Source organism: Podarcis bocagei, assembly GCF_964188305.1.
Source record: "Podarcis bocagei genome assembly, chromosome: 16".
Lineage (NCBI taxonomy): Eukaryota > Metazoa > Chordata > Lepidosauria > Squamata > Lacertidae > Podarcis > Podarcis bocagei.
In genome coordinates, this window is record NC_138142.1 from 34,906,892 (window position 1) to 34,918,774 (window position 11,883).

Sequence of the window (11,883 nt, forward strand, 5' to 3'; positions counted from 1 at the left end):
TTCTGTTCTCCTCGCAGGGCTGCAATTCCTGGAGATCTTGGGGAGAAGGAAAGAGGGGGTCTCCTAACAACTCTCAGCACCCCTAACTAACTACAGCTCCCTGGGTTCTTTGGGGGAAGCCGTGACTGTTTACAGTGGCGCTGTGGGTTAAACCACAGAGCCTAGAACTTGCCGATCAGAAGGTCAGCGGTTCGAATCCCCGCGATGGGGTGCGCTCCTGTTGCTCGGTCCCAGCTCCTGCCAACCTAGCAGTTCGAAAGCGCGTCAAAGTGCAAGTAGATAAATAGGTACCGCTCTGGCGGGAAGGTAAACGGCGTTTCCGTGCGCTGCTCTGGTTCGCCAGAAGCAGCTTAGTCCTGCTGGCCACATGACCCGGAAGCTGTACGCCGGCTCCCTCAGCCAGTAAAGCCAGATGAGCGCCGCAACCCCAGAGTCGGTGACGACTGGACCTAATGGTCAGGGGTCCCTTTACCTTTAACTGCGTCAAATGAATTATCGTGCAGATAGGGACTCTGTTGAGATATTTTGAAAATGCTATTTTGCTCAGAGTCTGATCTGGGTACCTGTTCTCAACCTGTGGGTCCCCAGATGATGTTGGACTACAACTCCCATCATCCCTGAGCTCTAGCCTTGCTAGCTAGGGGTGATGGGAGTTGTAGTTCAACAACATCTGGGAACTCACAGGTTGAGAAAGGCGATAATTACATGGTTAACAACTGGGCAGCAGAACTCCTGCCATTGGGCCTGTGAAGGGTTAAAGAAGGGTCAGGGGAAGCTGGTCAGGATCATCCAATTGGAATCTGGAGTCCTGCATGCGACACAGGAGTCTGAGAAGGGAGTGGGAACTTGTAAGCACCAAAGTGACCTCCCAGGAGTGGGCAGGGTGTATGGGGGTCCTGGGCTGCCCCGATGACAAGACCCCCTTCTTAGCATCGCTGATGTGGCCCAGAGGAAACAGAGCAAGACATTTGGCTCCAGCTTGGCTGCCAGAATTGCCGAAAGGAGACGTACCAGGCGCCACCCAACCGTCTTGGGGCTTCACTCTGGATTTGTGTAATGTTTCCTCTTCAACCTTTTCTTCTCCCAAAGATATCCCACAAGGTGGTTGACAATGGAGGGAGTGGGGCAAGGGGAGGATACAGTGGTACCTTGGGTTACATACGCTTCAGATTACATACACTTCAAGTTGCAGACTCCGCTAACCCAGAAACAGTACCTCGGGTTAAGAACTTTGCTTCAGGATGAGAACAGAAATCGTGCTCCGGCAGTGCGGCAGCAGCAGGAGACCCCATTAGCTAAAGTGGTGCTTCAGGTTAAGAACAGTTTCAGGTTAAGTACGGACCTCCGGAACTAATTAAGTACGTAACCAGAAGTACCATTGTATCTGGTGGACCCTTCCACTAGAAGCAAAATGAGATTGGGTTCCTTGTGTTTTGGGATCGAAGGGCCAGCAGAGAAGACTCCTGAGACACCAAAGCCTGGAAGATTGGCAGCAAATAGTTGAGAAGAGGATCTCTGGATTCTTACCTTTCTGTTGACCCTGAACACACTGCAAATGTGTTTTGAATTAACGGATCCAGAATGATTTTCAAGAAATTGCAGAACTGGGGGTGGGGGGTAAGAGAGAGAGACACATGGAAAGGTGGTCATATCCACAAACCACCTTCAAGATTTGCCTGCTGCAGTGGTACCTCGGGTTACAGACACTTCAGGTTACAGACGCTTCAGATTACAGACTACGCTGACCAAGAAATAGTACCTCAGGTTAAGAACTTTGCTTCTTGAAAATACTGAAGTGTTGGATTTAGAAGGTTTTAACAATGTATTCGGATGGCATGCATATTTGTGGTATGATAAGGTAAAAGCACATAAAGCATTTAAAAATCATATTGTTAGAAAAGCATTGTTTAATGTTTGGATAAGATATAAGGATTTGTTAGGGGGGGGGAAAACCCAAGATGGCTGTCACCAATGGAAGCGAAGGCACAGAAAAAACTCAATATGGAGGCCAAATGGCCGAAATATTGGGAAATTCTGGAACAAGATGGAGAGAGAATAAAATTGCAGAGCTTTGAAAAATTGAAAAACAAAGTGCGAGATTGGCTCCATCAAATAATGGAGGCATACAAATTGGACAAAAAAGTTGGTTTTCAGGTGGAAAAATCAAAATTGGAAACAGAATTGTTAGATCCAAAAACTAAGAATTTGTCAAGAATGTATAACTTGCTGTTGAAATGGAACACTCAGGAAGAAACGGTGAAATCAGCTATGATTAAATGGGCACAAGATGTTGGACATAACATAATGATGGCTGACTGGGAACGGTTATGGACCACAGGTATGAAATTTACGGCATGTAATGCCTTAAGAGAAAATTTAATGAAAATGATTTATAGGTGGTACATGACACCAGTTAAGCTTCAAAAAATCTACCATTTGCCCGATAATAAATGTTGGAAATGTAATGAGACTGAAGGTACATTATTTCACCTTTGGTGGACGTGCCCAAGGATTAAGGCATTCTGGGAGATGATTTATAATGAAATGAAAAAGGTATTTAAATATACCTTCCTTAAGAAACCAGAGGCCTTTCTCCTGGGCATGGTCGGCCAATTGGTGTTAAAGAAGGATAGAACTTTTTTTATGTATGCAACAACAGCAGCAAGAATACTCATCGCGAAATATTGGAAGACACAAGATTTACCCACCAGGGAAGAATGGCAGATGAAGTTGATGGACTACATGGAATTGGCGGAAATGACTGGCAGAATCCGAGACCAGGGAGAAGAGTCAGTGGAAGAAGACTGGAAAAAGTTTAAAGACTATTTACAGAAATATTGTAAAATTAATGAATGTTAGAAAGATGTTGGAATGAAGTTATATGGCTTTAGTAGAAATGTTATAAGGAATTAAGTATAAATAGATTATTAGAGCATTAAAGGGAAAAATAAGGTTAGAATGTGTTAAGACAATTATAGGATAGAAAACAGAGGAAGATGGAAAGGAATTGCTGAAATAATTAATAGAAGTGGAATACAAAAGGGGAGGTGTGAGGAAGTCGTGGAAATTAGTGAAAGAAAGATAAGATATTGAAATTGGACTGTGTTTTAAATGGTTTTTGTTTTGTTTTGTTAGGGTTGTATGTTAGTGTTTTGTAGTTGTTGTTTTTTTGTATTGTATTGTATTATTGTATGTTTTTTCTTTTTTGGTTTTTTGTAGTGTTGTGTTCAATTTGTTGGAAAACTAATAAATATTATTATAAAAAAAAGAACTTTGCTTCAGGATGAGAACAGAAATCGTGCTCTGGCGGCGCAGCAGCAGCAGGAGGCCCCATTAGCTACAGTTGTGCTTCAGGTTAAGAACAGTTTCAGGTTAAGAACGGACCTCCAGAATGAATTAAGTTCTTAACCCGAGGTACCACTGTATATGATTCTAGAGTGCAAGGCTATGGGATCCTGGGAACTGTAGTTTGTTAAAGGGTGCTGGGACCTGTTCTGTGAAGGGTGAACTACAGTTCCCAGATCCTTTCAGGGGAAGCCATGTGCATTAAATGTGCGTCGGCAGCCGTTTATATTATGCAATATGAAATAAGCCCAGGCTCCAGAGTGCAAGGCTTGCTTTGAATGAACCACGGACCCTGCCCCACCGCTGGTTGTGGGGTGCAGATGGGGGGGGCAGTTTGATCCAGCAATGTGCCCAGGCTCGGATCCATGCAAAGGAAACTCCATGCTGGGCAGGGTGGTGTAGACTCCCTTATCCCTGCTCAACGCCCCCCCCCCACTTGCAGGTAACTGGGTGGGGTCACTCACACAGGCCCAACCTGTTTGGCTGCCGCCTGACGGGCGGGAGAAGAGCTCACCGTGTTCCTCCTCGCTTCACACTCACCTGGCCTCACCTGAACAGACCCTCCCGCCCCACCCAGTGCGCAGCCAGGAGCTTTGTCCTCCCCCTATGGAAAAATTCCTGGCTTCCCAATCCTGTTCCCTTCCTTCTCAGCCTGAGTCAGAAACAGCCACACGCAGGAGAGCTTTTTGAGCTGAGCTGGGCGGAAAGCTTGGAGGAAGCTCACAGACCCCTTGCCAAGGCAAACAGGTCCCTTTGCACAGACATTATCTCACTGAAGCGGCTGAGCCCAAGGCCCATAGCAGTGGGGGAGAGCAGGGATGCAGGATCTGGGCCCAGTGAGGCTCGGGTGCGTGCCGAAGGATCGCCAAAGCCCAGCCCCGGCGGTTGCTTTCCCCCCCAAGCACACACACCTTTCAGGATTGCAGCCCAGGCCGTTTTGTTCTGTTGCTCCGGCATGGTGTAACCAAAGCAGCTCTCTGCCCCGAGGAGCTTACAATCTGTGTTGCGAACGGAGAGAAAGGGAGAGGAGCTTGCGATGGCTGTGCACTCTGCCTTCATAGAATCATCAGAGTCGGAAGAACGGATGCGTGCGTTTCCCTGCATACAATTCCCTTCCTGAAATTTGGCAGGGGCATAGTAAATTTCAGTGTAGAAATGGACACATGCAGAGGGTGCGTTTCAAAAGGGACAGATTAAAGTACTTACATAGCAGTAAGGAGCATGGGCATGCTTCTGAGCATGTTCAGAGTGCATTTCAGTACGGACAGGTTAAGGTGTCCCCTGAGCACATGCAGAGTGTTGTTCGGGTAAGGAGAGGTGCAAGTTCTCCTGAGCATGTACAGTGTGTTTCAGTGGGTGCAAGTCACGACCATATACCACCCTGAACCTTAAGATCCTCCTGGGAGGCTCCGATCTGAGTGCCCCCAGCTGGATGAAGTGAGGCTGGTGAGAACCAGAGAAGGGGGCCTTTTCAGGAGTGGCTCCCTGGTGCAGGGGAGGGGGGTTTTCTTCCCAGGGGCTTTTCTCCAGAACCATCTTTGTGATACTTTCAGATTTCTCTGTTTACCCAGCCCTTTCCATAAATGATGTCATCAGGATCTATCCCTGCACTTTAACTTTGGAGTCTGCCTGCACGCAGGAATCTTTTGCCTAACGTGGGGCTTGAACTCTGAGATCAAGAGTTTACTGACAGAGCTATCCATTGTGAGCCATCTCTAAGTTTGTTTTGTACTCTAGAACCTTTGACTCAATGGCTTTATGTCTTATTTTCCCTTTATTTGGTAAATATTTGAGGTTTTTTGTTCTGCTTTCTTTTTATTTTCTTTACTTATTTATTGTACGCCACCCAGCCCGAGCTCAAGAGAATGCACTCTGCACATGCCCAAAGCCATGTTTATTTATTTATTCACAACACGTTTATGCTTCCACTGACCTGGGAGAGAACAGGTTTCAAATGCCCACTCAGCCTTGAAGCTCTCTGTGTGTGACCTTGAGCCAGTTGCTCATTCTCAGTCAAACCTACCTCACAGGGTCGTTGTGGAGGGAAAAGAACTACCCGCATCTTGAGTTTATTGGAGGAAATATTTTATAATAGTAATAATTATTATAAGTATATACTACGTGGAGGTGATCACAGTATTCTGCCCCGACTCTCTGAGAATTACTGAGTCCTAGGCACACTAGATTCCAAGCTGATTTTACATATGAAAGTGTTTTTAATTGTTGGGTTGTTGTTTTTAAATTGTTATAATTGTTTTTAATATATGAAATGGCATAATTGTTTTGATGGCTGTTTTTATTGTGAGACCACTTGGAGATGTTTTACGGTAAGTGTGATTCACGAATGGAATGAATGAATGAATGAATATCTTGAGTTATTTGAATTTGCTGTCTGTATACGTTCTGCCTGTTGCCTTTGTCCATGGAGTTTTCTTGGCAGGGATACTGGAGTGGCTTGCCGGTTCCTGCTCCAGGTGGATCACGTTTGGTCAAAACTCTCCACTATGACCTGTCCATCTTGGGTGGCCCTGCACGGCATAGCTCATAGCTTCTCTGAGTTATTCAAGCCCCTTCGCCACGGCAAGGCAGTGATCCATGAAGGGATCTATGCTCGCTAGAAGGACAGATTGTGAAGCTGAGGCTCCAAGACTTTGGCCACCTCATGAGAAGAGAAGACTCCCTGGAAAAGACCCTGAGGTTGGGAAAGATGGAGGGCACAAGGAGAAGGGGACGACAGAGGACGAGATGGTTGGACAGTGTTCTCGAAGCTACCAGCATGAGTTTGACCAAACTGCGGGAGGCAGTGGAAGACAGGAGTGCCTGGCGTGCTCCGGTCCATGGGGTCACGAAGAGTCGGACACGACTAAACCACTAAACGACAACAACATATGTTCTGCCTGCACACCGTAAATTGAAAGGGGAAGAAGTGGTAGACCTGCCTTCCTTGGAGGTTTTTAGCAAAGGTTGAATAGCAACCTGTCATGGATGCTTTAGCTGAGATCCCTGCATTGCAGGGGGTTGGACTAGAGGACCCTCAGGGTCCCCTCCAACTCTTCCATGACCAATTCCATGATCCTATGGTTCGAACAGCCTTGGGGGATGAGAGCAAAAGCCCATCTTGTCCAGCCTCTTGTTCTGATCGTGGTCATTCAGATTCCTCCGGGGAGGTCCACAGCCAAGGCTCGAGGGCACTGTGACTCATAAGGAGACCCCAGCTGGATCAGCCAAAGGCATAGCTGTCAACCGTCCCTTATTTGGCGGGAAACTCCCTTATCCCAGCGCCGTGTGCCGCTGCTGTCCCTTATTGATGAGGTCCCTTAAATTTCCCGGGGTTCATGCTCGCACAGCTCGAGAGGGAAGCAGCGGCTCGAGGTCCTCCGCTGTGAGAGAGAGCGTGCACTGGTGCCGTCATCCTGGCGCGAGGAGTTCCATCGGTCCTTCCCCGCCCGAGAGAGAGGGGAGGAGGGAGAGAGACTCTCGCCCACGCCACCTGCGAGCCCGGAGGCAGCAGTGGTGGTGGCAGCTGGGGAGGAGGAAGAGGAGGGGATGGGGAGGGACACAGAAGGGCGGTGCTTCAGCGGCTGCCGCGGCGCCGCAACCGCCTCATGCCAGATTGACAGCATCTGTCAATCCTACCAATGTATGTAATTCTTTACAATAGCAAAATCCCTTATTTTGGCTGCTGATCCCTTATTTTCGAGGCTGCTGGTCCCTTATTTTCAAATCTGTAAATTGACAGCTATGGCCAAAGTCCCACCTAGTCCCGCACCCTCAATTGGCGGTGCCCAGCCGGATGCCCCCGGTGGGAAGCCCCCAAGCAGCCCCCAACTGCAGCAGCGCCTTCCTTTCCCCCCTTCTGATTCCCAGTTTGCTGCCTCCGATAGCGGAAGGAGGCCTTGAAGCCGCCGACTCCCCTTTATGGCGTGCACTGATTTGAAAAACCCCACACGGCAGGAGGCAAACTCTGTGGCTGAAGGGATTTAGCGGCACGGCGCTTGCTTTAGGGGGGCGTCCGTCTCGGGTGGAGGGGAAGCTTTCCTGTGTCAACCACTTCAGAGGGACTGAGGAAAGAACGGCGGGCTCAGGAGAGGCATGAAAGGCAAGCCACACTCGGAGGCGTACGTAAACCACCCTGCGCCCCCAGAAACCGACCCTGCCGCCTGATTTCTAATTTTAGGCCCTGTCGGAGAGGAACAGATCCTGCAAGGGGGAGATAGAGTGGGAGCCTCTGCGCTTTTCATACATTCGCCTCTTCCTCCACCGGCCCAGATTTTTGGTGGTGTTATAGAAAAAATTGGGGTTGGTTTTGACGGCCTTAACTCCCCATCAAGGGACTTTTCGGTCCCCTAAGTCCGTTGTCGGTCGGAGAAGAATGGATGGAGGCAGGATCCAGCAAAAGCAAGGGAGATCTTTATTTCCCTGTTGTAACAGAACCCCCTCTGCTCCTTGCAAGGAGGCAAGAGGCTCAGAACAAAGGTGTACAAGAACCTTTAAAGACTTCAGAAATTGCCAAACCCCTTAGCCGAAGACAGACAGAGGTGGTTTACAACAGAAATTTGAGAGTGTGGCTTCTCTCCTGTCTGCCAAGATACCTGATAAAGGCATTAGCTGGCCAGTCTAGGCCGTTCTTTTGAGATGGTAAATAACTTTAGTTCATGAATCCAGGTCACAGGCCTACAAAAAACACACCCTTAAGACAGGATTTGTAGGGCTTGTAAGTGAAAGAACTACTAGGGAAAGTATCTCCCATATTTTCCCCTCTATCAAGGAAATGTTTTAGAGTTAAGATGGCTTCAGGATTTGCTCTCCTGTACGGGTTAGACTGGGACGCGGGTGGCGCTGTGGGTAAAACCTCAGCGCCTAGGACTTGCCGATCGCATGGTCGGCGGTTCGAATCCCCGCGGCGGGGTGAGCTCCCGTCTTTCGGTCCCAGCTCCTGCCCACCTAGCAGTTCGAAAGCACCCCTAAGTGCAAGTAGATAAATAGGTACCGCTTTATAGCGGGAAGGTAAACGGCGTTTCCGTGTGCTGCGCTGGTGCTGGCTCGCCAGAGCAGCTTCGTCACGCTGGCCACCTGACCCGGAAGTGTCTCCGGACAGCGCTGGCCCCCGGCCTCTTAAGTGAGATGGGCGCACAACCCTAGAGTCGGACACGACTGGCCCGTACGGGCGGGGTACCTTTACCTTTACAGGTAAGACTAGGAGAGACCGCTGCCTGAACGTGCCGGAGAGATGCTGCCAGTCAGTGTAGACAATATTGTGGTGCTCAGGGCCTGCTTGTGGGCTTGCCGCAGGCATGTGGCCGGCTACTGTGAAAACAAGATGCTGGATTAACTAGATAGGTCACTGGCTTGATTCAGTATTATGCTTGTATCTCTCAGGGCCACACTTAACAGGGGTCCAAACCTGCCACAACACTCCCTTTACCCGACAGTAGAGCCAGCTACCTCTGGCGGGTGGTGGCGGGGAGACTCCTGCCATTGGAAGGAAACATAAAGGGGTAGCTCAGTCAGTGGAGCACGAGACTCTTTAATTTCAGGGTTGTGGGTTCGAGATTCCGCCATTGCAAGGGGTTGGGCTAGATGACCCTCTGCAGTTCCTCGAGTCTTTCTCAGGTGTAGGCAAACTGCAGCCCTCCAGATGTTTGGGACTACAACTCCCATCATCCCTAGCTAACAGGACCAGTGGTCAGGGGTGATGGGAATTGTAGTCCGAAACATCTGGAGGGCCGGAGTTTGTCCATGCCTGCTCTTTCTCATCTTCCCTCGGCTACCAGATGTCTGGGGATCCCAGCTTCTGCCCCGGGCCCCCCTCCAGCAATCAGATGACAACACAAAGAAGTTTATTCTGGCTCGCTCTCTTCCTCCTCCACCACCCCCACCCTCTGTTTTCCTTTAAATCTTTCGGTTTCTCTGAAGACTCGAGAATCACGCTGCGGGTTGTGGGTGGGCAAAGTGGGTGGGTGGGGGGAGGTTGGGAAGCGTCAGGGAGGAAGCCGTCACTTCCCCCGTCATGCGCAGCCGTCTAGGAACATGAAAGGCCACAGAATGGCTCATATCACAGCCACAGCCGCACAGCAGGGTAATTTTAGATTCCGGGCTTCGTGGTCTCCCAGGCGGGGAATGGGTTGCTCTTCAGATCAGGGAGGGGAATCTGTTTCAACCCCAAGGGCCACATTCCCCTCTGGGCAAGCTTCTGGGGGCCGCCTGGCTACGGGATCTGGCCTTTAAGCTTTGCATGAGAGCTGTAAGGAAGCGCAGCTGCTCCCATTGCAGATCTCTGGCCCTTCCCCTAAAGCGGAAGTAAGATTCTAGTCCTCATGGGCCCATATTAAAGATCTGGCTATAATAGGAAGCTGCCTTAGGAAGGCTGCACTTAGTATTTTTGTCTACAGTTCAGGGGACTAAAGGGCTAAGGGGTAAACCCTACAAAAGTGGAGTCCCTAAGACAGTTGGGTAGCAACTTCCAGCCAAGCTGGTACCAAACGTCTTGCTCTGCTTGGACCCCTGAGATCAGGGGCTGGTGGTCTTGTCATCTGGGCAGCCCAGCACCTCCATTCAAACTGCCCAGGATTGAGCCCCGGGGAGGTCACTTCCATAAAGCCATGAGCCATGGTGGAGCTTCCAACTCCAGGGGCAGTCTATCTCCAAATGCCAGACATTGAGGAACAATTGACAGGAGAGGGCTGTTGCCTTCTGGCCCTGCTTGGGAGCCACCTCCATTTTGCTCTGATTTTAACTCTTCGCTTGCACTCATGCCTGAGCATTGTTTTTTTTTAAGTGCTATTTTATTGTGAAGCGATAAACCAGGGCTTAGGAAACGTGTGCGCCACCCTCCCCTCCCAAAATAAAGTTGTCGTGGGAACTGTAGTTCACCCTTCACAGTGCTAAGATTCCCAGCACCATCAACAAACTATGGGTCCCAGGATTCTGCGTGAGCTTTAAATGTATGGGGTGCACCGAGCTGTATTGTTAAAAGCAGGTGTGGGGAAGCTTTGGCCCTCTGGATGGTGCTGGACTACAACTCCCATCAGCTCCGGCCAGCATTGGTCAGTGGTCAGGGATGATGGGATTTGGAGTCCAACAACACTTGAGGGTGGCGGTGCGGGTTCCCCATCCGTGTGTGTGTGTGTGTGTGTGTGTTTTAAGCTAACCTATGGGTGGTGCTGCGGGTTAAACCACAGAGCCTAGGGCTTGCCGATCAGAAGGTCGGCGGTTCGAATCCCCGCGATGGGGTGAGCTCCCGTTGCTCGGTCCATGCTCCTGCCAACCTAGCAGTTCGAAAGCATGAAGTGCAAGTAGATAAATAGGTACCGCTCCGGCGGGAAGGTAAACGGCGTTTCCGTGCGCTGCTCTGGTTCGCCAGAAGCGGCTTGGTCATGCTGGCCACATGACCCGGAAGCGGTACGCCGGCTCCCTCCGCCAATAAAGCGAGATGAGCGGCGCAACCCCAGAGTCGGTCACGACTGGACCTAATGGTCAGGGGTCCCTTTACCTTTACTCTGGCAAGCAGATGGCCCATTGCATCTCCTCTGGGTCAAAGCTAAACCTGTTCGGCTCGTACCTGCCTGGCAACTGTATGGGCATAGGAGCCAGGCCAGGAAAGAGGGACTGGCAACCATCTTTTGGGGGGAAGGTCTATAGCTCTGTGTGCGAAAGGTCCCAGGTTCAATCCCTAGCACCTCCAGGTAGGGCTGGTAGGTAGAACCCCTGGAGAGCTGCTGCCAGTCTGTGTAGACAATACTGAGCTATATGACTACAAAGACTCTGGATAAGGCAGCTTCCTGTGTTCCTATACAGTACACGGGCCCTGAAAAATATTTAGGAAACGTTTGATGCAGCTGGGGACACACTGCCCCCTGCTGGCAGTCACAGAGACGCCACTTTGAGTACACTGATTTCAAAGAATGGGAGAGAGGTTCCCTGCGAAGATGTGGGGGACTCAGCAGCCCATCTCCCTCTCCCTTGGCACGCAACCTTGCTGACTTTCTTCCTTCCTGTTTCCAGAGGGGCTGGATCCGAATGCATTTGCGGCATTGCAGCGGGGGGAGAATTCATTTTGCACATGCTCAGAGAAGCCCTCTCAAGCACATCTCTCCACAATCGCTGCAAAAGGTGCACTCTTCCTTCCTTCCTTTGTGCTGCTCTGCACGCACTCAGAAGTACTCTTGTCGCAAGCATCCATTCCCTGGGAAATGTATACCCTGCCTTCCAGCTTCGCTGAGGGAAGCAGCTGGGGGGGGGACATCTTGACAAAGGGACCCTTCAAAGGCCAGAAAGGTGTGGTCAACTTGGTAATAATGACCGTGAGCTCCTAGGCAGAGAATGTACTCAGGGTCACTTAACCTTATGTCTGCCCATCTGACCTCCTAATTTGCACCTGGATGCAATTGGTCAAATTCAGGCTTCCATTTTTATTTTTTTTGAGACATTGGGGGGGGGGGGGAGATGTGGGGGTCGGGTGGCCATGTTTCTATTTTGCTTAATGTATGTAGGGTTTGGTGTCAGCGTTGCTCGTGCTGTTCATTTGTGTTCCTTTGG